The 27405-nt window shown below is 41.1% G+C and overlaps 1 protein-coding gene and 1 pseudogene across 7 annotated transcripts in view; one reads left to right on the top strand and one right to left on the bottom strand.

Annotated features, from left to right (window-relative positions):
• CREB5 (cAMP responsive element binding protein 5) overlaps positions 1 to 27405 on the top strand; it is a 408270-nt gene that overhangs the window by 196617 nt on the left and 184248 nt on the right. The window lies entirely within an intron of this gene.
• On the bottom strand, positions 3535 to 20198 carry LOC103017418 (40S ribosomal protein S2-like; annotated as a pseudogene).

Genomic DNA, 27405 nt, shown 5'->3' with positions numbered 1-27405 from the left:
TGCATACTTGAAAAGATTTTCTCCTAACAAAATAAAAGAGGCAGACTTGGGATTTGGCTTGCTTTTAGAGCTCACAGCAGTACAGTTAAACTGAATTTCTCTTCCTCCCTCTGGCTTCCTTTGTTTTTCTCCAGACTTAGAGCTTTGAAACAAACACTGAACAGTACGGGACATGGTATTTCCTGGGTAATGTCATTGACTGTGAGCTTTGTTTATTAAGCATGACATTAGGGCACTGAGAGATCTTATATGGCTTCCTCTTGTACCATACAGATTACACACACACACGCACACACACACCCACACACATACACACACAGGCTCCTTTTGCCCTTCATTTTGGTTGTCTTTCCTCACTTTTTAGGAGAAAGCAGGGCAAGGAGTGTTTTCCCCCTTATGTGTGTTCACAGGTTTCATACTTTCCCATTTTCTTTTCTCTTTTCTTTCAGTTGTGATTTTTTCAGTAGCGGAGGGGTGAGGGAGGTCGAGGAGTGTAGGTGGAAGGATAGGACTTTAGCAGTAAAATGCCAGAAAGACCCTTTTGGCAGTACCATAAGAAATTATGTTTTATTATGGTTTAAAACATGAATGGGGGGAGGGAAATGTTAAAGGGGAAATACTGTGTAATTGAAGCTGCTTACTAGTCTATGGTCAGAGCCAGGCAGAATTTGGTTGGCAAGGGCGCTGCTCTAAGATGTCATTTGATATCAATCCCAGTCTCCCTGCCTCCCTGGCCCCTGTCTTTCCTCCTTCCCCACAGTACATGAGCAGGTTAAAATCCAGGATGTAAGGACTTGTATCATTGACCCTAAAACTGTTGTAGAAAATCAAATTCCATTGTTCACTCCTTCAGAAGTCATTACTGCTTTTCTTAAAAGAGGTCTCTGAAATTCCTGAGGGCATGGGGCAACTTGATGGTTGACATGTGTTGATACATGAGTAATCTTTAGGTCAATAAAGGTTACTGATAGGGACTCGTTGGTTATATGTAAGTTTAAGTATTGGCTCAAATATGAGAAGAATAGGGTCTCTACATTTCTTCTTAAATTACCTTAATTTAAAAGAGAAGATTTTTAAGTTATTGGCGTAAAAATTGATCAGTTGTAATTATTCATCTGTGTTCATTCGTAATCTATGACCTACTTGTATATCATGCTATCTCTGTGGTTATAATAAGAAAGTCAAATAACTCTTCCTGGAGCTTACCATTTAAAGCAAGATGTCAGAGGCATAACTTTATTTTTAGTTATTTATTTTGTTAATGTCTTTATTGGAGTATAATTGCTTTACAATGGTATGTTAGTTTCTGCTGTATAACAAAGTGAATCAGCTATACACATACATATATCCCCATATCTCCTCCCTCTTGCGTCTCCCTCCCACAGAGGTGTAACTTTAAATGGCCGTGCAGATACATCATTCTAGAAAGTTAGACCTGAGGTAGTCACGCAACCATGGTCAGCAGGAAGTAGTGATAATTTGAATTAGTACAGTAGTTCTTGAGTAGTAGGTTGTTTGTTTACCTTTTGAGAAATGTGTGCTTTTCTGACTCGTGCATTTTAGACATAGCTTTCTTTTAGGTCCTAGGTCTATGGGACCGTTTGTCCTTTGCTTTGCAGCTATTTGTGCTGGACTGCCTATAGTTTCCATCTTGATGAATTTCTAGGCCCTGAGCTCACCTGCTCCTAGGCTCCTTAGCTCTGGGAGCACATTTTTTGCAGAATTTGCTCTAGGATGTTGGTTGAGTCCAAAGTGCTTTTTCTATCCTTTACATGGCATATGGGATGGGCTTATGCACCCAAAGAGCCTAGGTACTATTGTTACATTTGAGTGCCCATTTAGAATATTTGTTGAATGAGTGCAGTGTCTGGGAAGGATAGGAAATATTGAGCTATCCCTTAGCCTAATGAAGAAGGTAGTTTTTATTTTTATTTATTTGTTTTAAAAGGTAGTTTTTAAGTAGAATAATCCTCTTATGTGTATTTTGATTTTGATTTGATTTTGTCTTTAGGCTAGAGAGAGTTGTATGGCAGGACTTTTTCTTTCCTCCTGCCATAACTCTGTGCAATGAGCTGGTTTTCTCCTTTTGTTTCAGATCTGTCAGGGACCAAGGCCACCTGGTTGAGTTGGATGCACTAGGGTGTGTGGTGGTCATTGGGTCTCCTGCAGTCAGCAGTAGCGGTGGCTGAGTGGGAAGGCTTCATGCTCGTTGTGGTCAGACCCCACAGCTTTTGAACCCAGCTTGGTGACTGGGCTCTGCCACCAGTGCTGGGGAGGGAGGTGGCAGAGAGAGATGAGTGTGTGGGGTCAGAGGGGGCAGGCGGAAAAATCGGCTAATGGACCATCGATCACCCGAGGTTACCGTTGTGAGGCGGACCTTGGGGAGCCCGGAATCTCTGCCCTAGTGTCAGATAATGTTGATTCAAGGGGCCAAAGCTTAATGTTGTTCTCAACCAAGAGTTGGAAGCTCTCCAAGGGCGTCTTCAAGGGCCTTTGTTGTTTTCCTTTTCTTGAGCAGCTTCGCCCTCACCGGCCTCCCAAGCGTTGCAACTCACGCCGTCAGGTCTTCAGTTCTGTCCTTTCAGGCCCTGGAGTCCATCTTTTCTGGTACATGTTTAAAGGCTGTAGCAGTGTCTACCGTTTATTCATCTTGGGCTTCTTTCTGTGTCCCACTCTGCCAGCTGGGTGAGCAGGGGCAGCTGGCAGCAAGGGAAGGGGCCAGAGGGAAGGTGGTGAAAGGCGTGCTCAGAGGGATCTGGCTTTGGTTTTTCCAGAGTTTGATAGCATTCGGCTTAGTGACCACAATTCAATTATAAGCACCACACAGCCATCCTGAGTGACTATATTCTTGCCAAAAACTGCTGTGTAAAGGCGGCTGCATTTTTGTTATCCTTGCCTGATGGATTTTTAAGTATATTAACCACATACATTCACACAAAGGGGAAAATTTACTACCTAAACAGGGGGACCTAAAATCCCCCAGGCTAAATAAACCCAATGAAAACACAAGAACTGCATTTACAGGCCTCCCAAAGATAAGAATTCAACCTTTAAAAAGGTTCCTTCAAATGAAAAATGGATGATGGAGCTGCTAATGGCCCAGTAACCTAGGAATGTAACTCTTCCCTAATGTGCAAGGCCCTCGGATCTGTTCCAGCTTCTCGGGATAGAGGATTTTCACCCCAGGCTTCTGCACAGGTCTGGGCCTGGAAGGTCCCGTTGTGGCCTTCAAGGTTTTACGACCACCTTGGAGGGCAGACCATCTTGGCAGTTTTTGCGTTGCCTCTGTTTCGTGTGCGTGTGTGTGTGCGTGCGTGTGTGTGTGTATGTGTAAAAGAGAGAGCTTCCTGTGTGTGTCAGTCTATGGGGAGAGAGGCAAGGGCCAAGGTAGGGGAGAGTGTGTATATCTCCAGCTTTTTCCAGTTAGAATTTGGTTGAGGTGGGAGACTGAAGGGAACTTAGTCTTCTGAAACAGTGGGAGATGTAAGTCTTCTTCTTAAGCTTAGAGGAAGAGTTAGGAAGCTAAGAATTTACCTAGTAGAAACACTCCTGCGTGTGTTTCTCTGCAGAAAGGTTATCCATTAGGGCAAATGTGAGGCAATAGATCTTGCCCAGCACGTTCTCAGACTTCTGGTGGTATGGAGGGTCTCTGACGCTCGCTACCAGTAAATCCTGCCACTATATTAAGGACAAGTCACAACATGCAGGTGAATTCATGTCTCTGTTGTAAATCATTTGAATATTATTTTTAAATAAATATGGTGGGTGGGGAAAGGGGTTAATTACAAAGGGGGTGAGGGAATTTTTTGAGGCGATGGAACTCTTCTATATCTTGGTTGTGGTAGCAGTTACATGACTCTATGCATTTGTCAAATTTCATAGAACTGCAGTATTAAAAAGGGTGAATTTTACCATCTGTAAATTGTAACTCAACAAACCTGACCTCCCTAAAATTACAAATGAATAAATAAATAATGAATGAATGAATATTTCTTTCACTTGTCTCCTTGCTGCTTTGCCAGCCAACCAGCCCTTTAGACGATGCCTCCTTTTCAAAGGAAGGACACCACGTGGTCAGCTCCAGCCTATGAGCTCATGATGCCAGTAAAGCTGTTCCAGAAAAACCAAAGATGGTGTGCGTTTCCTTCTGGGGCAGATGACCTAATCCTCCAGGTAGCAATGCCCTTGTATGGTTAGCACAGGTAGGGAAATACTTAGCTTCATGCTGACTCACCAGGTAAAGAATCATCTCTCTGAATGAGTCAGAATCACAAATGTGTTCTGTACAGTCTCATGTGTGCTGCATTGTGAAAGACTCAAAGCACCAATGAGGGCAGACGCTTGCAGGTCTCACTGGCCCTATATGGATAACAGCCGCAGTCTGCAGCTCTCCCATTTCCTGGCATGGTCCTATTGAATTCAAGCCCTCTAGCTCAGTCAATCACATACCCAGTTAGGTACAGGAGAAACTTATTTAAATTTATGCTCTACTAATGTTGTTTATTCAGTTCTAGGTAAACCTAATAATTGTAGAATAAAATGTTTCAATGTTAAGTATATTTCTGGACGTATTTCTGGAAAGGAGGTTGTGTGTGTGTGTGTGTGTGTATGTGTGTGTGTGTGTGTGTGTGTGTAAGGATACAGAGTTAAAACAGGTTCGGGTAATGTAAAATACCACAAAAAGTAGGGGTTTCCAAGGAAAACATGGGGAAACGCTGTAGGAGAATCTAATGTATGCTATAGCTTTTAAAAGGAAACATTAATAGTGAAACATGCCCTCAAAGGGCAAGTCAGTAATAAATTTCGTGTCAGAAATTACCTGTCAGTAGGATTATGTTAAATAATGTTGAATTGTTATTAGTTGGAAGGGAAAGAGGAGAGTAACTTTCTCAAAAGTGTTCAAAGAGTGTCATGTTTCACACACAAATCCCATTATTGTTTAACAGGACTTTTGTGCTTAACCCTTCTCCATGATGTATTGAAAATTTTGACCATTTTAGTTCATTCTCCAAATGCAGTCATTAAGGAAAAGAAGCCAAAGTTTCTATGCAGGAATTTGGAATTACCCAGAGGACTAGTGTATCTGATTAGACATCCATTGTAGAGTGTCCTGATTGATAAATGTATGCCTGCTTACTGGAACCACAAAGAAAAATATCTTCACTTCTTTGCCTCAGCAAAGCAGTAATGAAATAGTGGGGGCCTCACCATTTCAACATTTTGAGCATTTTGCTTGTTTTGGCCAAATAACTAAAAATATATTTTCCCTTTGAAGAAAGTCTCATTGCAAATGTGTGAATTTTTAAGGTTCACTGCAATATATTTGGTCTGAAACTGAGTCCACTCATTGAGCCAGGGCCCAGAACCCCACCCTAGATTCAAAGAAGATGGGGACTACCGGGAACAGAGTGGGAGACACAGCTGAGGCTTAAATGTGAGCTAACACATTGTCACGGGGCTTTTTACAAAGGGCTGCTTATGACTCATAGGTGTCAAATCATCAAGTCATTACTCCTAGAATAAAAGATCACTTCAACTTTATGTGAACGGAATGAAGGGTGATTGCTCCATTGGATTTGGGTTTTTGAAGGACAAAGTTAGAGGTAAGCTTTGGGATCCCTCCATGTACTTTGATTTGACCCCTTGATTACTGATCATTACCTACCTTGGGTCCCTTTTGGAAACTGTCATATTTGATGACATATTTGACTTCATGACATTCAGACAAGATCTTGCTAGTGAGTGACTGCCTGAGTGCATTAGGCATTTGTGGAAATCTTTATTTCTTCAGGTCAGCAAATCTCAGTATTTGTAAATTACCCCAGCAGTAATTTATAAATGGTCTTGGAGTGGCTTAGAGTCATAGATAAACTTTCCAGTGTGCAAGCCACTGCATCCTTTGGGGGCAACTTAGAATCCAGGGAGGCTTCTTGCCAGCCTGGAGCATTCTGATCTGCTTCAGGAATGCTGTCTTGAGGGTGAGTACCCTGGCATTTCAAAGCTTGTTCAGATGGCAGTCATTTGTGCTAGCCATTTGGGATTTAATCTTGCAGTTATGGAAAGATCTTTTAATTACATTGCAAAATATATAATTTCATAATGTCCTGTTATGATTAGTTACAACATACAGAGGCTAGGCTGCTGCTGTCACTCATAATATACTTGGTGAGACCAAGACCAAGTCAGTGAGACCATGCCTTTTTCATGAGATACCACCCTCACCACCAGCAGGTTTCCTGTCCTGGTGTAATCTTGCTTCAATCGAAAAGGGTTGGATACTCTTGTTATCACTTCCGAGAGATTCCTCATGCTCCAGTCATAATGAGGGACACCTGCATTTCCAAAAGCTTCTTACCTTCATGTGAAATCCCTTCCTGGATTTTAGCTTTTTTTAAAAACAATTAAGCAAAAGTATCTTATGTTACAATTGTGAACAAAACTTCTTAAATATTTTAATTATAGAAATTTCAAATATTATGTAAGTACAAAGATCAGGATAATGACCCAGCATGAACCTACCACCCAACTTAAACAATTATCAGCTCACTACTGGTCATGTTTCATTGGTGTCTCTACCCACTTCCAGCCTCTCCCAAGGTTATTTGAAGCATATCCCAGATATCATAGCATTTTATCCATAAGTATTTCAGCATGTTAGTATGAAAGATAAGTATTCTTTAAAGAAAAGTAACCATGATACCATATTTTCACCTAAGAAGTTACCCATAGTTTCGTAATATTTTAAAATATCCTTCAAATTTCCTTGTTTGTTTCATAGGATTTTTGCCCTTTATTTTTAAAATTAATTTATTCACTTTATATTTCTTATATAAAAATGCTACAGTGGTGGCCATAGATGGAGCCTGGGCTCTCTGCAGGGAGACTCTGGTGTGAGTCTGTAGGAGATGTCCCTGGATTCCTGATAGGGAGACTTGGTGAACACGGTCTCTTTTTAGAGGTCAGGGTGAGAGAGCTGTAAGTCTTGGAGATGGCATCATAGTTGCCCAGGTTGACAGTGCAGCCCCTGGCCGAGGTGTGACAGTCATCCATACTGGCCATCAGCAGCAACTTCTTGAGTGCTGAGGCCAAGATGATGCCAGTGCCTCTGGGGGTGGGAAGAGGCACTCAGCATGGAGGCTGGTGCCTCGCAGGGACAGTGTGGGACCTGCTTGTCTTCTTCTCCCAGTAGCATTGCTGCAGGGGGACAATGGAGAGCTTGACCAGGATGATGGCCCCTAGGATGGCCCTGGCAACCTCCTTGGAGCACTTAGTACTCAGACCGACATGGCCATTGTAGTCCCAGATGGCAACAGAACCTGGTCCACTGGCTAGCGTAGGTCTGCTTTTGCATGGACATAATCTTCAAAACCTCATCCTTGAGGCACATCCCCAGGAGAAAGTCAGTGATTTCACATTCCTTAATGGGAAAGGAGAAGAGAGAAATCTCCTCCAGGGATTTGGTCTCCCTGTCCTTGATCAGGTGGCCCAGCTCGGCCTTGCTTCCTTGAACTCTGTGATGTGGGCTGGGCTACTGCTGCAGCCAGGAGTACCCCAGGAGTACGGGTATACCTCTGCCATCTGGTGCTTTCCCAGATAAGTGCCCTTTATTTTAATCGGGCCTGAAATAAGGTCTGTACATTAAAATTGGTTGACATGTCTTCTTAGATGCTTTTAAATCACAGATCTGTCCCCCCCCCCCTTTTTTTTGTTTTGCCTTGAAATTTATTTGTTGAAGAGTTTGTAGAGTTTTGTACAAAGTGAATATTGTTGATTCCATTTTCATGGTGTCAGTTTAACAAGTTCCTTTGTTTCTTGTATTTCTCATAATTTGGTAATTCGGGCTTTCTAGACTTCATTTAGCATCAAGTTCAATTTTTTGGCAAGAGTACTTCATAGGCAATGTGGGATACTTCTGTCAGGAGGCACCAAAATCTGCTCTTCTCTCTTTGGGATGCTGGCAGTCATTGACAATCCTCGCCTAGATCCATTACTTCTTTGGGGATTGCAAAATGGTGAAGTATATTTCTGTCATTCCTTCTTCACTTATTAGCTGGAATACTTCTGTAAGGAGGACCTACCTTCAACTATGTGACTACGTGGAAGTCCAGTTCAAAACTTCCTACAGTCTGTGGCTCATTTATTTTAATGTCAGAGAGATGTCCTTTTACCCAGTAAGTACCCAGAAACAACCCTTCACCTGTAAAAGGCTGTAGCATGCAGCATGAAAAACCAAGCCAGGACCTCAGGAGTCGTGGCTCTACCTCTGAGATCTGTATGATGTTGGACAAGCTATGTAATTTCTTAGAGCTGGCAGGTTCCAGGCCCCTACCTACACTTCAACCAGAGAAGCAGTTTTTTCTTAATTTCATTTGAACAAATCAAGCCATGACTTTTTTTTAAAAATTTATTTTATTGAAGTATAGTTGATTTACAATGTCATGTTAATTTCTACTGTACAGCAAAGTGATTCAGATATATATATATATATATTATTTTTCATATTCTTTTCCATTATGGTTTATCACAGGATATTGAATGTAGTTCCCTGTGCTATACAGTAGGACATTGTTGTTTATCCATTCTACATATAATGGTTTGCATCTACTAACCCCAAATTCCCAGTCCATCCCTCCTCTAACCACCCCCCCCTTTGGCAACCACAAGTTTGTTCTCTATGTCTATGAGTCTGTTTCTGTTTCGTAGCTAAGTTCATTTGCGAGGCCATGGCTTTTTTTTTTTTTTTTTTGCTGTGTTGGGTCTTTGTTTCTGTGCAAGGGCTTTCTTTAGTTGTGGCAAGCGGGGGCCACTCTTCATTGCGGCGCGCGGGCCTCTCACTATCGCGGCCTCTCTTGTTGCGGAGCACAAGCTCCAGACGCGCAGGCTCAGTTGTGGCTCACGGGCCTAGTTGCTCCGCGGCATGTGGGATCTTCCCAGACCAGGGCTCGAACCCGTGTCCCCTGCATTGGCAGGCAGATTCTCAACCACTGCGCCACCAGGGAAGCCCGAGGCCATGGCTTTTAAAAATCGTATATCGTCTATCACTAAGGTCTCTTTCAGCTAAGACATTTTATGATTTTCATTCAGGATAAAAAATATATAAGTCCCCATCAGGATATTTAGGATCCAGTGACCATGAAGAGCTAAGCGTTATTTCTAAGAATGTGTTATTTCATTTATTCATCCATCAGTTCAGGAGTTCATTTATGTTTTTATTCTTTAAGCAACGGTTTATGCTATCTAAGTTGCTATAAAGTCTAAAGCTTGAGAGTGGGCATTGTGGGCAATGACCTTTAGGGGATCTCCTGGGGGTACCATTCTTGAAGTCTCAGCCTGAAGTTCAGAGAGTTGAGGAAAGGATGCTGGAATTCTTGGAAGTCTTTATTGGCATCATCCATAAGAATGATTCCATGTACTTGAGAACTGTATTTGGAATTTTACCCATGGAAAGCCTCCACAGGGGAGCCAGTGTAGGGGATGCTTAACAATATCCCTGAGAGGGAAAAGCAATTCAGAAGAACATCTGAAGAACCCTCGTTAATTGTTTACATGACAAAGTTAATCTCAAATTGTAGAGGAAAAATACAATAAACGATCCTACTTCGAAACTCCTTGTCCAGCTGTCCCTCAGTTCTCTGTGCAGAGAACTCTCATGCATACAACTAATGAGTGAGTACAGGTTAGAAGTGCAAAATCTAGTTTTAGCACAGTCCCAGGTTCCAAATAGCAAATGTGGACTCTGCTTTCTCATTAGTGCGCCTGAAATTCCTCTCTGGGTACGTGTATTCAGAGTGGCTCAGGTCGAGGGGGTGAGTAGAAGGAAGAAAGCAGAAAACACAATTCCAAAATCCACCATTGGAATCATGCTGGCTTGTGACAGAAGGAGCACAAAAATAAAGTCGACAGTTCTCACCTCTGAAACTAGGAGCAAATGGGGGCTTCCCTGCATCACAGTTTCACTCAGTACTTAGTCACAGAAGGTGCTCTGCTCCCCTGGCACTTAATTTAATAATGGGAGCAGTTCCTGGCAGGAGATGTTATGAAACAACCTTAAGCATAAGAGGGGGGAAAAAAGAGCAGTGCTTCATTTCACAAATTCGGAGCCTTTCTTGGAGGCCGTGAAGTTCTCAGTTCAAGTTAATTATTGCCAACAAATATTTATTTATTCACTTGATGAATATTTATTGAGTGGCTCTTTTGAGCAGCATGCGGTGTAGGTGTCACCCTGACACAGAGATGACAAGAGGCAGTCCCTTATAAGCAAAAGGCAGAGACAGTTTGCACAACTCATTATGAAACTAGGCAAAGTTTGATAGCTCTGCATCAAGGGGGTCCAAATGAAAGTTTTATGAGGACATGGTAGGAAGAAATTAGTTCTAGGTGGAGATTGAGAGGTAGCCTAGTAAAGGAGATGGCATTGAAACTGTACTTGGAAAACTGGGTAGAACTCCACTGGGAGAAGCCAGCAGGCATTCAGGATGGAGTGTCCACAGTGAACCAGGAAAGGGCGTGGGGAACAGCTGTCCCCACTTGGCATCCATGTCTTCCTAAAGACATTAGAGCTTGGAGTCCATGTGTATGCCGCTGGGTGAGAGCATGATGCCGTAGGAAAAGGAGGAGATATTTTTTTATGTTTCCTTCATTTGTATCAACTGCACTCCTACCGATCTTGTCAGAAATCACATGTCATCTCAAACTCTGAAAAAATTCATTTCATTCTGTTTTTTTACCCTGCATCAACACATCTGCTTCTCTATCAGATGCAACTCTGATTTCAGGACTGGTGAAAGGACTCTAGGCTCCCCTGAGTAGCCACCCACAGTTAGCGGTTGTCCCACTTTTCAGGGCTCCAGGCGGCCTGTGGCTTTACCCAGGTAATCCCGCAGGACCGGTAGGACTCTCGGATTCTAGATCTATACACAGATACAGCCACACGCAGCTGGGCCAGGCCTCCCATCCCAGTGAGCACAATCTCCGTGAGCCTCCCCTGAGACATGGAGACTCACCAGGCCTCGGGTAAACACCCCCCACTTGCTAGACACTAACTTCAACCATTCAATTCCTGCCTAACAAGCTACTAATGGGGTTAGGCTAGGGATCATAATATAAATCACTTTCTTTCTCAGTTTGAGGAGAAAGGGTAAATTCCTTACAATAGGAAGGCAGGTATAATTCAGACATTACAACTTTCTCTTCAGCACAGCAGCAGTTATTCTCTAGATGCACAGAGCATTTTATGATTTATAAGGAACTTTCACAGACTTAATCTAATTTGATTCTTGTTACAGGTTTGTCATTATTCCCACTTGCTATATAAAGAAATCGAGAGGCTCATTCATTAAGATAATAAAAATAATGGCTCTCATCAGGCACATTGCCAAGTCTTGTCCTAAGTACTTTACATTTAACTCATGGAAGCCCCTAAATTGTCCTGCAGGGTAGATGGTTTTTGTCCTCATTTTGCTGCCAAAGGAAACAGGCACAGAGGGGTTATATAACTTGCTCGAAGGACCACAGCTAGTAAGTGGGAGAGGTGGGATTTGATCTCAGCCAGCATGGCTCCAAGGTTGCACTAGGTGGCCCATAGCCTGGTTCTGGAAGAGAATGGTTATCCAAATCTACACTCATCTAGCCCAGAGGATTCCTGGATATCCCAGGGAATGCTCCCCAACGGCAAATGTTTCTGCTGGACAAACGCCTTCTCTCTCTTTGGCCTACTCTAACTCGGGTAGATTTTGAGAGAGCTATTAAGGAGGAAATTGTTTGGTGCCTGCTTATTTTTCCCTGTCATTGGACATTGAGATAGACGCCATGCTTTTCAGTAAGGAAACCACACATCTAAACCTGTCCCTGTTTCTCCAGGATGACAATGTAGAAAACCTTGGGAACGAGAAGGTGTTTCCATGTTTTGTGGGGAACAGAGGCTCATAGGGAAACAGCACTGGACACAGCACTAGAAAACCTGGATTGTGGTCATGGGCTAAAGGTGTGACCTTGGGCTAGTGGTTGTACCTCTCTGAGCCTCAGCTGTATCAAACAGTGACTCTTTCTGCCTGTCTCATGTTAAAAAAAGAAGATTTACAAGAATTACTGTGAAACTGTAGCATACCAAACAAATGTAGTGTGTTACTATTGTCCTTTACAGTTTCTAGCCAGTAGTTTTCTCCTCAAAGCATATCCTTGTACTTCAATGCAAGACTTTGTAAAAAATGAGATTTGAAAACAGTTTGTAAGCTTCTGCATAATTTAGGCATTATTATAATAAAATGGACTTGATTTAGTGAAGATTTTCAAAACAAAAACTTTTAAGATGGTACAGTAATTCATCCTGTATGATTTGAACCAGGGATATATTTAATCTATATAGGTAAGAGATACAACTTTTGCAATCTTCTCATAGACTCTTCTAGAAAATTCAGAATAAGTCAAACTTTTAAGATTTGAAAAGATTTGCTTTTGAGGAAATTAAATCTTGACAAATGGAAACAATATCGTGAGGTAGTGAAGAGTGTGCGGGCTTCAGAGAAAAGCAGAACTTATCTATAATCAGAAGAGTTGGGCTTGAGTGCTGGTTCCACCACTTACTGTCCTGAGACCTTAGGCAGATTATTGAGTTGCTCTTGGCCTCATTTCCTCACCTGAAAAATGGGTACATAATTATAATTAACTATATAGATGTTTATGAGGATTAAATGAAATAATGCAAGTGAGCATTTAGCATAGTAAATGCTCAAAAATTGTTAGCTTTTTCTGACAAAAATTGCATATTATAGAATTCCCTTCTTTAAGCCTGAATACACCATATTTTCTTTATCCATTTATCTGTTGATGGACATTTAGGTTGTTTCCACATCATGGCTATTGCTAACAATGCTGCAGTGAACATGGGAGTGCTAAAATCTCTTTGAGATTTTGATTTCCATTATTTTGAGTAAATACTCAGCAGTGGGATTACTGGATCATATGGTAGTTCTTTTTTTTTTTTTGAACTTCTGTACTGTTTTCTTTTTAACATCTTTATTGGAGTATAATTACTTTACAATGATGTGTTAGTTTCTGCTTTATAACAAAGTGAATCAGCTATACTTATGCATAATCCCCATATCTCCTCCCTCTTGCATCTCCCTCCCATCCTCCCTATCCCACCCCTCTAGGAGGTCACAAAGCACCGAGCTCATCTCCCTGTGCTATGCGGCTGCTTCCCACTAGCTATCTATTTTACATTTGGTAGTGTATATATGTCCATGCCATTCTCTCACTTTGTCCCAGCTTACCCTTCCCCCTCCCTGTGTCCCCAAGTCCATTCTCTACGTCTGCATCTTTATTCCTGTCCTGCCCCTAGGTTCTTCAGAACCAATTCCTTTTTTTTAGATTCCATATATATGTGTTAGCATACAATATTTGTTTTTCTCTTTCTGAGTTACTTCACTCTGTATAACAGACTCTAGGTCCATCCACCTCACTACAAATAACTCAATTTCATTTCTTTTTATGCCTGAGTAATATTCCATTGTATATATGTGCCACATCTTCTTTATCCATTCATCTGTCAATGGACATTTAGGTTGCGTCCATGTCCTGGCTATTGTAAATAGAGCTGCAAGGAACATTGTGGTACATGACTCTTTTTGAATTATGGTTTTCTCAGGGTATGTGCCCAGTAGTGGGATTGCTGGGTCGTATGGTAGTTCCGTTTTTACTTTTTTAAGGAACCGCCATACTGTTCTCCATAGTGGCTGTATCAATTTACATTCTCACCAACAGTGCAAGAGGGTTCCCTTTTCTCCACACCCTCTCCAGCATTTATTGTTTGTAGATTTTTTGATGATGGCCATTCTGACTGGTGTGAGGTGATACCTCATTGTAGTTTTGATTTGCATTTCTCTAATGATTAGTGATGTTGAGCATCCTTTCATGTGTTTGTTGGCAATCTGTATATCTTCTTTGGAGAAATGTCTATTTAGGTCTTCTGCCCATTTTTGGATTGGGTTGTTTGTTTTTTTGATATTGAGCTGCATGAGCTGCTTGTAAATTTTGAAGATTAATCCTTTGTCAGTTGCTTCGTTTGCAAATATTTTCTCCCATTCTGAGGGTTGCCTTTTCATTTTATGGTTTATGGTTTCCTTTGTTGTGCAAAAGCTTTTAAGTTTCATTAGGTCCCATTTGTTTATTTTTGTTTTTAATTCCATTTCTCTAGGAGGTGGGTCAAAAAGGATCTTGCTGTGATTTATGTCATAGAGTGTTCTGCCTATGTTTTCCTTTAAGAATTTTATAGTGTCTGGCCTTACAGTTAGGTCTTTAATCCATTTTGAGTTTATTTTTGTGTATGGTGTTAGGGAGTGTTCAAATTTAATTCTTTTACATGTAGCTGTCCAGTTTTCCCAGCACCACTTATTGAAGAGGCTGTCTTTTCTCCATTGTGTATATTCTTGCCTCCTTTATCAAAAATAAGGTGACCATATGTGTGTGGGTTTATCTCTGGGCTTTCTATCCTGTTCCATTGACCTATATTTCTGTTTTTGGGCCAGTACCATACTGTCTTGATTACTGTAGCTTTGTAGTATAGTCTGAAGTCCGGGAGCCTGATTCCTCCAGCTCCGTTTTTGTTTCTCGAGATTGCTTTGGCTATTCGGGGTCTTTTGTGTTTCCATACAAATTGTGAATTTTTTTGTTCTAGTTCTGTGAAAAATGCTGTTGGTAGTTTGATAGGGATTGCATTCAATCTGTAGATTGCTTTGGGTAGTATACTCATTTTCACAATGTTGATTCTTCCAATCCAAGAACATGTTATATCTCTCCATCTGTTTGTATCATCTTTAATTGTCTCCTTAGGTAGGTTTATTCCTAGGTATTTTATTTATTAACTTTTTGTTACAATGGTAAATGGGACTGTTTCCTTAATTTCTCTTACAGATTTTTCATCATTAATGTATAGGAATGCAAGAGATTTCTGTGCATTAATTTTGTATCCTGCTACTTTACCAATTCATTGATTAGCTCTAGTAGTTTTCTGGTAGCATCTTTAGGATTCTCTATGAATAGTATCATATCATCTGCAAACAATGACAGCTTTACTTCTTCTCTTCTGATATGGATTCCTTTTATTTCTTTTTCTTCTCTGATTGCTGTGGCTAAAACTTCCAAAACTATGTTGAGTAATAGTGGTGAGAGTGGGCAACCTTGTCTTGTTCCTGATCTTAGAGGAAATGGTTTCAGTTTTTCACCACTGAGAATGATGTTGGCTGTCGGTTTGTCATATATGGCCTTTATTATGTTGAGGTAAGTGGAACTTCTGTACTGTTTTCTATCAAGCTGCACCATTCTATATTCTCACCAACAATGTGCAGGGTTTCCAACTTTTCCACAGCCCTGCCAGCACTTGTCTTTGGTTTTTTTGAAAATAGCTGCCATGACAGGTGTGAGGTGTTAATCTCATTGTGGTTCTGATTCGCATTTCCCTGATGATTAGTGACATTGAGCATTTTTTCACATACATGTTGGCCAAGAAATTATTATGTTAAGTGAAATGAGCCAGTCACAGAAAGACAAATACAGCATGATTCTGTTTATATGAGGTATCAAAGATAGTTGAATTCATAGAATCAGAGAGTGGAATGGTGGTTGCCAGGGGCTCAGAGAAAGGGGAAGTAGGGAGTTCCTAATCAACCAGCATAAAGTGTCAGTCAAGCAAGATGAGTAAGCTCTAGAGATCTGCTGTACAACATTGTACTAATAGTCAACAACAATGTATAATAAAGTGTAATAATAATAATACGTAATAATGTGTAATAAAATGTAATAATATACTTAAAAATTTGTTAAGAGGTTATATCTTATGTTAAGTGTTCTTACAACAATAAAGTAAAATTTTTTTTAATTTTAAAGTAAAAATGGCCCTGAAAATTGAGAAGGTCTGACCCTGATTCTAAATATAGGAAAAAATATGAATATGGCTATTCAGATCATCCTCACAGAACTGGTCAGTTCTTAAGATTGATATGATATAAGCCTAGTAATACATTTTTGAATTAGATATAGCATTGGCTAGTGACCTTTTGATAATGCTTAAATAAGAGATTCATCAATAAGGAATAATTGGAAAGGAGGAAGAAAAGGTATTAACATGGTAAATTATTTTGCACAGATCTGTTAATAACAGGACCCTGGTGCCTTACTAGGTAAGCACCCAAACAGTCTTCTGACATCATTTCTAGAATAGGATGGTCTCACTAAAACCCAGATTTGGGTCTCCAGGAAGCTTCCATCTTAAATTAAATCCTACTCAATAGTAAATAGATTTTGATTTAATATCCTTGAACTGATGAGTTTGCTTAGATTACTGTATGATTTAAACAATAAATAAAAGTTGTCTCCATCAAACATATAGTTGGAACCAAATCAGTGAAAGACTTAAAACTAATAGATCAGTGGAGCAGTCAATGCCAAGTCTCTGATTTATTCTCTGTTATTGAGGTAGCAGAAATAGAAGGAACCTACTCTTTGGAAATGCCAAAAATCACTATTCCTGAACCCTTTATGCTAATATTGTTGAGGTCTTTGTTTTGGAGCCATCTGATGAGAAAAGCTGCCTTATAGGGAATTCCTTTAATTTCTTCAATAACTAAATCCACTTGGAAGAGGTGGTTCCATTTATACCAAGTGTCTTAGTGAACAGTGCTACTAAAGAATTCTACTATTAAAGGGAATATTCTAGAGCCTACTTTTCCTATGAAATCACACCCACCAAGGTCATGTCTTGGTGTCACCAGATCTTCACACAGGCCTGGTACCTAATAAAGATCATTATTGTCTCCAGAAGGAATCTTCTTTAAGTGATGAAGGTGTTCATAGGGTAACAGTTTCTAACTACAATTTATATTTGGCCTTATGGAGATACTAGGAACCATATATCCAGGAAATACCTATACCATTCACTTTTCCATACCTGGCCCCAGGCTCCCCCTTATTGTCACCCAGAGCCATCATGGTGAAGAGGAAAGAGGCCACAGATTAACCTACATTTAATAATATGCTTAGGGGCTTCCCTGATGGTGCAGTGGTTGAGAATCTGCCTGCCAATGCAGGGGACATGGGTTCGAGCCCTGGTCTGGGAAGATCCCACATGCCACGGAGCAACTAGGCCCGTGAGCCTCAACTACTGAGCCTGCACGTCTGGAGCCTGTGCTCCGCAACAAGAGAGGCCGCGACAGTGAGAGGCCCGCACTCCGCGATGAAGAGTGGCCCCCGCTCGCCGCAACTAGAGAGAGCCCTCACACAGAAACGAAGACCCAACACAGCCATAAATAAATAAATAAATAAATAAATAAATAAATAAATAAATAAATAAAAATAATATGCTTATCCAGCCAGCCACTTTAGAATCAAGAGATGTCTGTAAAGATTGCTGTGTCCTCTGCTATAGAAATGCCATTAACCAAAGAGATAATCAAATGAAAAAGAATTAAATGAAAATCTATGATCCACCTACTATTGAAGATGAAGGAATGCTTGCTGGCATTAACATTTTACAAAACCAATGAGGAGTCCCTGAATTAATTTCACCTAAATCTAGTCCCAAATTTGGAATTGAAGGCTAATCGAAAAAGTTATATTAAATCTCTATTTCCAAAAGAATTTCAGAATGGTGTGGACATTTCCACATGCCTAATATGGCAACATCTCCTGAGGGCCCTCAGAACTGAGTGGCCTTGGAATTGTGTAGTGAGACTAGGGCAGCCCCTAGAGATGTCCAGACTAGGATTAGTCAGAAAGTCCAATCTAGTCTTGGCTGGCCCTGGAGATTCAGAGGGGTCACAGGGAATCCTGCGTCTCTGGTAGAATAATGTTTGCCTTGTCAGGCAGTGTGTAAAAAACTATTGGCACGCAGGGTTACTGAAAAATGCCGAGAGCCAGAAAGTTTGGGTTATGATAGTTATGAACAAAGGAAAGTATTTACAATATCCCCTTGCCCCAAAATAGATTTTAAACACTATACAAGCACAATGGAATGTGTCCATTCATTTCTAAATGGGTCGTCTCCTACCCCCATGTTTAGGTCATAGCTATTTCTAGGCTTTCATGTGACAGGACCTTCACAGACCAAATTCAGTAGTGTCACTTCTGAACCAAGTGGCTGCATGCGCTGTGGTTTTCCCTTGTTTATTTTGTCTTGTTTTATTTTACACAGCTTGTATCACTAGCCTCCCAATCAAGGTCAGTAGATTGAATTCAACCCCATTCGTTTAAAAGAGCGATAAATTCATGCCAGCACCATGATCTCACCCCCCTGAGTAGCAGAATGTGGCCGTGCTGTGCTGTGAAGTCAGCCTTCCAGACGCAAGTGTTCAGTGTGACCCTGAAACCACACCTGAAAGACAGGATGGTGTCGTCATACCAGCACGTGTTCTGACTTCAGCCTCATTTATGAAGGGCAACATGTATCCGGAGGTGAAAGAAAAACCTGAAATGGTTGATGTATTGTTATAATTGAGGAAGCGCCTGTAATCTAAATAAACGATATCAATGGAGAAGACTCATCCAAATACCAGCATGGAATTTCCTAATACTTGCTGCCAATTTGCTATCGAGGAGATGGTTAGGAAGTCTCAGATGGGTGCTAACTGCACAAGGGCCAAAAAGGATCTCATTACCAGGGTGGAGGTCAGTGATGAACACTGTGATATGAAGTCACGTTCCTTGCAATGCAGCTCTTTGCAGTGTGCAAGGCTGGAGATCTGTGTGCAGGCAATGTCGAATGTTTCCTGTGGGTGGAACTCAGGTGAGGAGAGTGGCAAGTTTCTCTTGTCGCCAGGTGAATTCTTATACACATACACACATTCATTCTCTCTCTCTCTCTCTCACACACACACTCACACATGCACACAACACCCTTCCTCCCTCCGATCATATATCCTCTTAAAGATCTTCATTACATCAGCCATGCAGGAAGGGAAAGAAAACCCTTACCAACTTGTAGTCATCACACTTTCCCCAAAGGCAGCTATTACAAGACTATGAAGATGTACTCTAGCAATGAAGGGGCACCCAAAGAGGAGGGAGACTGCACCATCCTATAACAGCTGGGGCTGAAGAGAGCAGAATTACAGCTGGCATTTCTTAAACTTGTATTACGTGTACTGAGTGTTTTATATACATTTTCTTAGTTAATCTTCACATCAACGTCTGGAGGTAGGGACTGTACTTATTTCCATTTTATAGATGAAGAAATTGAGGCTCAGAGATGTTAAATGACTTATTTATGGTCACACAAATCCACTCTAAACCACTGTACAATGCAAGCCAAAATACTCCCATCTGCTTCTTTATATGAGAATGTATAGAATGACAACTTGTTGTTCTGCACCAAATACAGTCTCTACTTACATATGTATGAATATGGATGGCTAATAATATGTTTGGGGCTGAGTGTGTCCAAGATTTCATAGATGGACACTTGCACACTCTTATACTGGTAACATTTCGTCCTGTTAACAGATGTTTTGACCTTGTGGTAGCCTCTGGTCATATTCTAATATTTTTAGCCAAAGTTAAAATAAAAGAATCTTTCTGTTTCAAAATAGCCTTGCAGATCAAGCTCTGTACAATCCGAAATGCCACTTCTCTGTTTGGCGAGGGTTAAATGGTTGTCTCAGGCCAGTGTTTAGTTCACATTCTATAAATGGCTCTTACTCCTTGATCTGACTCACTGTATGTATTACAGCAAAGTCACTTACAGATCAATTTATTTTTAGAATCTTAAAGAAACAGATTCAACAGGGAGTGTTTGTCAGACCACAGGCTGATGTGAGGGAAAACATACCTTGATGAGGAACTTTCTGTTTGATTCCTCTGCCCACAACTCTCTGTTAGTGATAGGCCTTTGCATGTTGTGTTAAATGTTTTGAATTATTTAAATAGCAGAGTGGCAGAATTTTATGCCAACATCTTACATAATAGAGGAGTTTTTGTGGTGTGCAAGTGGGAGAGCCTTTTGCATTTTAAGTAAAATAATGTCAGGAAATAATCAGCACAATTAATCTTCATAAAGAAGAGAAAGATTATATACCCGTCTCCTACCTTGCAACTTTGTAATGGAAATTTTCTTTAAGATCAAAACCCAGGAATATGATAAGAACAGTGTTGATAATGATAATGGTGATGATGATGGTGACGGTGATGACGATGATAACCACCACCACCATTAGGAGAGATTCTGTATCCGTCCGTTAAATAAATATGGCATGCTGCCCTCTATAGGTGTTCAATCTAAACCGGATAGTATCAAATTCATACAAATAGATGAAGCATTCTCAAACACACAGACCAATGTATAAATGCACATTGAATATTGAAGCCAGTTAAATAAGTAAAACCTTTATACTCTACAGGTCTCATTTGTGTGAATTCTGAAGCCAAAGAAGGAGGAAGCATTTAGTAACATTTATTTTAAATTTCTCTTCTGAATTTTTGAGTATGTATATTTGAGGCCAATGTCAGAAGCTGGGAAGACCAACTGGGAGTTTGTGGACTTGTTTTCTGTTGACACTAGAAAAAGCTAATTGTTCTTTGGTTTGCCTAAGGCCTGTTGTTTATGGATAACAGGTGTTTAATGAACAATTAATAAATAACAACGGGTCTGGAAATCTCGAATTTGTTAGCTTTTCAGAAAGGTTGGATTTTATATCACATTCAACCAACATTTTTAGAAACTAAACTAACAGGCTTTGAAAAAAAAGAGGGTCCACCTGGCTCCTTCTTTACCCTTCTACTTCTGCCTTACCCCAGTCAATCATTGTTACTTTAGTATCTGGGTTGAACATTTTTTCAATTTACTCTGTGCTCTTCCTTGCTGGGGATATGAACCAACAGAGGAAACACTGCTGGGGAAAGAGTCTTTAGAATTGATTTCTTGTACCCGCCTTCTACCCTTGAGTTTAGTTTACGTTAGTTCAGCTTGATCACTGAACTGTTCTTAATGTTATTCCTTCACTCTAAAAGGAAGGGCTGGTCAGTGGGGCTGAGAACTCACTAGTCCTAACTTGCTGGGATTTTGCCATATGGGCCAATAAGAGCATAAAGCAGTAGTGATGAGCACCAGCTTTAGAGAAATCCTGGGCTTGTGTCCAGCTCCCTCCACTTACCTGCTGGGTGACAGTGGGCAAGTTATAGAATGCCTCTGAGCCTCAGTTTACCATCAGCAAAATGAGTACAATAGTATCTACCTCACAGGAGTTTTGGGAGGATTTTAAAATACACTACAAGAGGGCTTCTCTGGTGGCGCAGTGGTTGAGAATCTGCCTGACAATGCAGGGGACACGGGTTCGAGCCCTGATCTGGGAAGATCCCACATGCCGCGGAGCAACTAGGCCCGTGAGCCACAACTACTGAGCCTGCGCGTCTGGAGCCTGTGCTCCGCAACAGGAGAGGCCGCGATAGTGAGAGGCCCGCGCACCGCGATGAAGAGTGGCCCCCGCTTGCCACAACTAGAGAAAGCCCTCGCACAGAAACGAAGACCCAACACAGCCAAAAATAAATAAATAAATAAATAAATAAATAAGTGAAATTCTAAAAAAAAAAAAATACACTACAAGATAAAGCATTTTATAAGTACCATCTTGTTTCATTCCCATGACTACCTTGTAAGGAAGAGACTACTGTCTCCCCAATTTGCAGAATGAAGAAATGAAGCTTAAGGAGGTTAAGCAAATGAATCCAAGTTACAGGGCTGGTAGGTGTGGAGCTGGATTCAAGCCCAGGCTGAGGCCATGCTTTTGACCTCTGTGTCATTCTGTCTGATATCTGTATCCATTTTCCCCACACATGTTACTAGGATGCTAAAAAGAATGTTTCACTTCACTCTTGAAGTCCTCCCTCTCCCCCATCATTCCGATTTCTTGCCAGGCCCTGGTTCCTCCAACTGCAAGAGGTACAGATGACAAGAGAGTCAGGCTCTGCCACCTACACTCTCGGTGCTTGGTAGACATGGAAGAAGCTACCAAAAAAATTGACTCTACCCTGTGGCTCTCAGAGTTGACTTATATAGTCAAAAAGAAGGGGATCCTTGTTAGTGGCTAATGTTAAAATCCCAAAGCACAGTCAGCCAAAACCTCATCCAGATGCAAGTGTGTGGTCACTGGTCATGCATTTCTGTTTGCTGAATTCCATACAGCCAAGGCAACTGCCTTGCCTCGCTGAAGATCCACAGGGGAAAAAAGTTATGTGTGCTAGTACGAAAAAACATGCAAGCAGAGTTCTCCCTTGTCATCAGGAATGTTTGATACAGCCATGTTTATTCCGTGGCCTCCATCCGTGGTAAATGTGCCATCATTTCTCATGTGGGGAAAACTGACCCAGAGCTTCCTTATTGGCTGCTCATTTTGTTAAAATGACATAACATCGTAGAGGATAATCTATTGCAATCAAAACAATTTTGTGGAATTATAAAAGTATATGCATTTTAGTGAAATAACTACTGCTAGAATCTTTTTGGCTACTGTCAGACTGAAAACGTGTATAAGTTGTCCTTAAGTACCACATGCTCCTTTTCTTCACCTAATTTCTTACATCCTCTGGGGAAAGTTTACGATAGTGATATTCTAACAGATCATTGTCTTTCCTCATTAGGTACACTCGTTTTATTAGTTCATTCTTTGCGGGTACATTTTTGTATATCTAAAATATGTATTAGCCATTTTATGATAGTACAGATTCATTATTTTCTGTATATTCTTATCATAGATTGCTAGAATAAGTGACCTTTGTTCTGTATGAAGAATGACACTCAGTTCTACCTTTAAATATCACTTTTTGTCAAAGACTCCACTGGCTTTACCATATCTGAATTGGATGATTTTTAATATAAAGTACTTGGAATTGTTGTGGAAGAATTCAAATCGAAAATTAAAATTTCCTGGTGATCTTTTTGATACAAGCACTAGCTAATATTCATTGACTGCTTACTATACCCCAGGCTTTGTTCCAAGCTTTATCTGTATCAACCCCTCAATTCTCATAACCATCCTACAAGGTGCCCATTTTACAAACAGGAAAATCGAGGCGTGAGAGGTTAAGTAAGCTGACCTTGGTGACACAGCTACTAAGTGCTGTTTCTGGGACTCAAACCCAAAGGGGTTGGGCCCAGCATCTGCTTTCTTAACCCCTCCCGTTTAGTGCAACTTCCACCTCCGGGTGATAGTATCCATTTTACTGCTTTTAAAGGACATTTACATACTCTTTTAAATGAATACAAATAGATTGTTATCTTTAGCCATAGAGAGAAGGAAGAGCCTATTTAAGAAGGGATCTAAACAATAAGCCATAATTTATTTTTTCTCATGCTCTATCGAGAGGCCTGGTGAAAGAGGCCTATTATGTCTTACTCCCCCTGGTGTTCACAAAGGGTGCCTATGGGGGCCCTTAATCAGATGTAGGGAAAGGAGCCCTGGGAAGGCTTCATTTCCTTTCTGTTCCTGAGCTTGAGAAACAAAAAGCAGCTAGAATGTGATACAAGAGTTCCTTTTCTCATCTGTTTTTCCTCTCAAGGCTTGCAATAAGTTCAGCATCCCATTGCAACCCTTGGCGGCCAAAGTTATTAAAACTTCTAATTTCCTAAAATTTCTCGTGTCCTCCACCCCTATCCGTTCTGCCACGCCCCTGGCCTTCCGCCAGGGCGTCTGGTTTTCCATAATTAGCATGGTGGTTCTGATAAATCTTTCCCTGTCTTCAGCCCTGGCTGCTGGGCATTTTTCCCCCCAAATTTCCATCACAGTTTTCCTTGTTATTGTTTGCTTGGAGTTTCTGATAGCCAGTATTCCATGGAGAAAAATGTAAGATCACCTTGAATTTTCAAGTCAACTTGAGCTTCAATTGTTTGTATTAGATAAAACGGCACTGGGACCCTTAATTTATTTTTTTTTTTTTTTTTTTTTTTTTGACCACAACAAAAGCAACAATGATTGCAATTACCAAACATGAAACACACTTATACTATGTCATAACATTGACATTCAGTCCAGTAATCCTCCACTGTAACAGCTCCTTTACTTTGCAGTGAAAATTGATTTGTATATTCTTTTCCTCTGAGTCCTTGTGGGATTTTTTTTTTTTTTTAATTCAGACAGAAAGTCACAAAAATTATACTCTTAATTTAAAGAGTGGCTCAGCCCTGGCTACCTGTGGCTCTCACTTAGGGAGTGTTAAAAAATACCAGAACTTGGGCTCCACCCCCAGAAAGTTTGAATCATTTCTTCTGGGGTGGAGCCCAGGCATCAGCGTTTTTATTCTTTTTTTTTTTTTTTTTAATATGAGGTCATGGTTGAGAAACACTGGACTAAATTAATCTTTTGGCTTAAGTTTGAATACCAAGACCCTGAAAGGCCTTGGCTCAGAAATATATTAAATTCATTTAAATGCACAGTTGTAGTCCTGTCTGTTTTAACCTGTTTGTTAAAATGTGAAAAGGGATTTTTGCTATGCAGCATGGTCATCCCCAAATTAAAGGGAAAGGATGAAGTTCGTGGCACTTTTGAAGTGGCCGCCCCACCCCCCACCCCCCAGGCATCTCTGGCCACATCCTTTGCAAGAGGCCAAAGTGTTCTGTAGCTGAGATGTTTCAGCTTATCTTCAGCCCTGAGGCAAATCAGGACAATCACCAGAAATCATTTTCACATCAGTGCCTGGTACATACTGGGTGCTCAAGAAATCAAAATTTGTATGTGGCTTAGTACAAAATGCAGGGGCTACTGTTACTGTGTGATTTTGGAGATGAGTCTGGTTCCTCATCTGTACAATAGATTTAATAGTGCTTGCCTTATAGGATTGTTTACAAATTGAATTTCGTAATTTATGCAAAAGCTCCTATTTACCTGCTACCATGCAGCATTCACTCCTCCCCAAAGATCTGGAAACTCTTCCCAGTTCAGAGGAGGGAATTTCTCTCATACTAACTGTCATTACTATGATATTGGCTGACATCCTCAATTTTATCTTTCAAGGAGGTCAACGAGTCCTGTCATATCTCCCATCTGTAAGACCCTAAAGACAGACAGCGACCAGGGGCTTTTGTGGTTTGTGCTCACAGCACATACAATAAGACCACGTAGGTTTCCTGGACTTCCCTCTGTTGATTTACTGAAACCTGTTACTGCCAGGGCTGCCACAGCATCCCCCCCACGCCTGCCTATTGTCCATGTCCTGTCTGGTCACCTCCCCTGGTTCTGAGTCCTTCCAGCAGGCTTACCATCTGTCAATCTACTTTGCCCTCAAATCCTTCTTGAAGAGGTTTCAGCACCCAAGGGAAGTCAACGGGCTCCTCCAGAACCCAGGGGACTTGGCCAGGAAATCTGCATTTCAAGGGGTGAGAGAAGAAGGAGATAACTAGAGAAAACCAGCAACTTCTATGTGAGCATCCAGAGGGGGCAGAACTGGAGAGAGAACAGTGTGAACTCAGAGAATGTCACGTCCTGTAGGAGGACGGACGTGGTGGTCAAGGAATAGACTTATGAAGTCAAACAGTAGCCCCTGAGACATTAGAGAGGCTCTGCTGCCTGTTAGTGCTTTTTGTGTAATATTTCTCTGACTTTTCTAGGAAAATCCTTCTTAGGCATATCCTCTGCTGTGTTCATTCACTCAGCAAACCATGATGAAGTGCCTAGCATTGGCTAAGCAGAAAGGACAGCCCTGACTCAGGGAGTACAGTCTGGTGTGTGCGTGGTGGGGGAGGATATGAAACAGGCATTGAACACTGATAGATTTAACTAGGTTAAAAACAGTCAAATTAAAAACAAACAAAAAATGTAAGCCAAACTTCCAATGCCTTTCCTCCCTCATGTTCCCTTTTTCCCACTTAACTAGTGGATAGTGGTTAAGAGCCCAGACTTCTAAGTGAGGTTATCTGTTTAAATGGTGGATTCAGCGCTACCTGTGTGATTTCGGGCTAAATGATACCTCACTTTATGTCTCTGAAAACTGACATCATAAAAATGCTTACAGATTGTTACGGAGATTAAATGAGATAATACACGCAAAATCCTTAGAAAAGTGTTAAGCACGTAGTAATCACTCAACAAAGGTGAGGTTATTAGTATTAATCCACCGGACTATGTTAAGACAGAGAGTATGAGGAGGCACACACAGAGGCAGGCCCTGTAGGGAAATCCAAATGACTAATTTATTGTCCCATTCTCCTTTCACCCTTCCCTCAGAGAGTTGTTCTGGAATCACACACCCGGTGTACAGGCCAGCCAAACTGTTCGCCTGCTGCTGGTTCCTGAACTCTTCTTTCTGGCCTCAATTGACAGAGCTGAGAGGCTCTGGGCAGCCAACAAACAACTCTGTATTTGCAGTCGAGCAGGCAGCTGGCAAGTGGGGAGTTTCTTTGCTCCAAAAGATAAGCAGGACAGTCAGGGGCTGAATGGTCTATGCTGCTTTCAGGAAACTCATTGACCTTCCAGAGTTAGTCAGGACCCTTGACACATAGGGCTACAGCATTCTCCTCCTGAGGTAGCCTTTACTTCTTAGGAGTCTCAAGTCTTCCCAAAGCTCTGACCCTCCCTGATTCAGATATTCTGAACAGCTGTCTCAGCTTTGTCTAAGGGATGAGATCTAATAAATTTCAAAAGTTAATCTTTGTTTATCAGAGACGTCATTTACATATAAAGGCTCTTTGCCAAGTGGAGTTTCCACCATCAGAGAAGCATCGGTATTGATTACGTTTCTATAAACATTGAACTTTTGACCAATGATGGACCAAGGAGCATAGATTTGGAAGGACGGACTTTTACATCGCATTCAGAAATCATGGACTTCCAAGGTTGATGGGATCCTCAGAAGTCTCCCAGTTCACGCTGTCCATCCGATGGATAACTTCCAAACAGCCCCAAGAGGTGGCTGCCCAGCTTCTGCCCGAACCATTCTGTGCTGCCCTGTGCTCACTAGCTCCTACAGCACCCTGCTCCTGTGATGCCTACTTGGACAGCTTAAAATTGTTAGAAAGTACCACTTCTATGGAGTCAGTTATGTTTTTCTGGATTTCTACCCATAAGACTTAGCACTACTCATTTGACTTAACACTAAATCCATGTATCCCTTCTCCAAAATGTTGCTCACTTCTAATACCGGCTGATTAATTACCTATTCCTAATAGCAACTTCAGGAACAATTAGAGATCTACATTTCAGTATAGTCTGTTTGAAATTCTTATTCGCAAATCTGTGTTTTTTGGAAACCCAAGAATACTTGAAACCAAGCGCTGAAAAAACATGTGTTTTTCATTTTCACCTGACATATTGCATCTTAAGGCATCATTCTGGGTGTGCAGCAGCTGAAAAAGTTTGAAAAAATGTAACTGCTCAAAACTAGAGTGATACGGGGACACATGGTGAAGCAAAACGGTCAATGCATAAAGCAGTT

Source organism: Balaenoptera acutorostrata, chromosome 7 (assembly GCF_949987535.1).
Source record: "Balaenoptera acutorostrata chromosome 7, mBalAcu1.1, whole genome shotgun sequence".
Classification (NCBI taxonomy): Eukaryota; Metazoa; Chordata; class Mammalia; order Artiodactyla; family Balaenopteridae; genus Balaenoptera; species Balaenoptera acutorostrata.
This window is presented reverse-complemented; position numbering and strand designations above follow the sequence as displayed.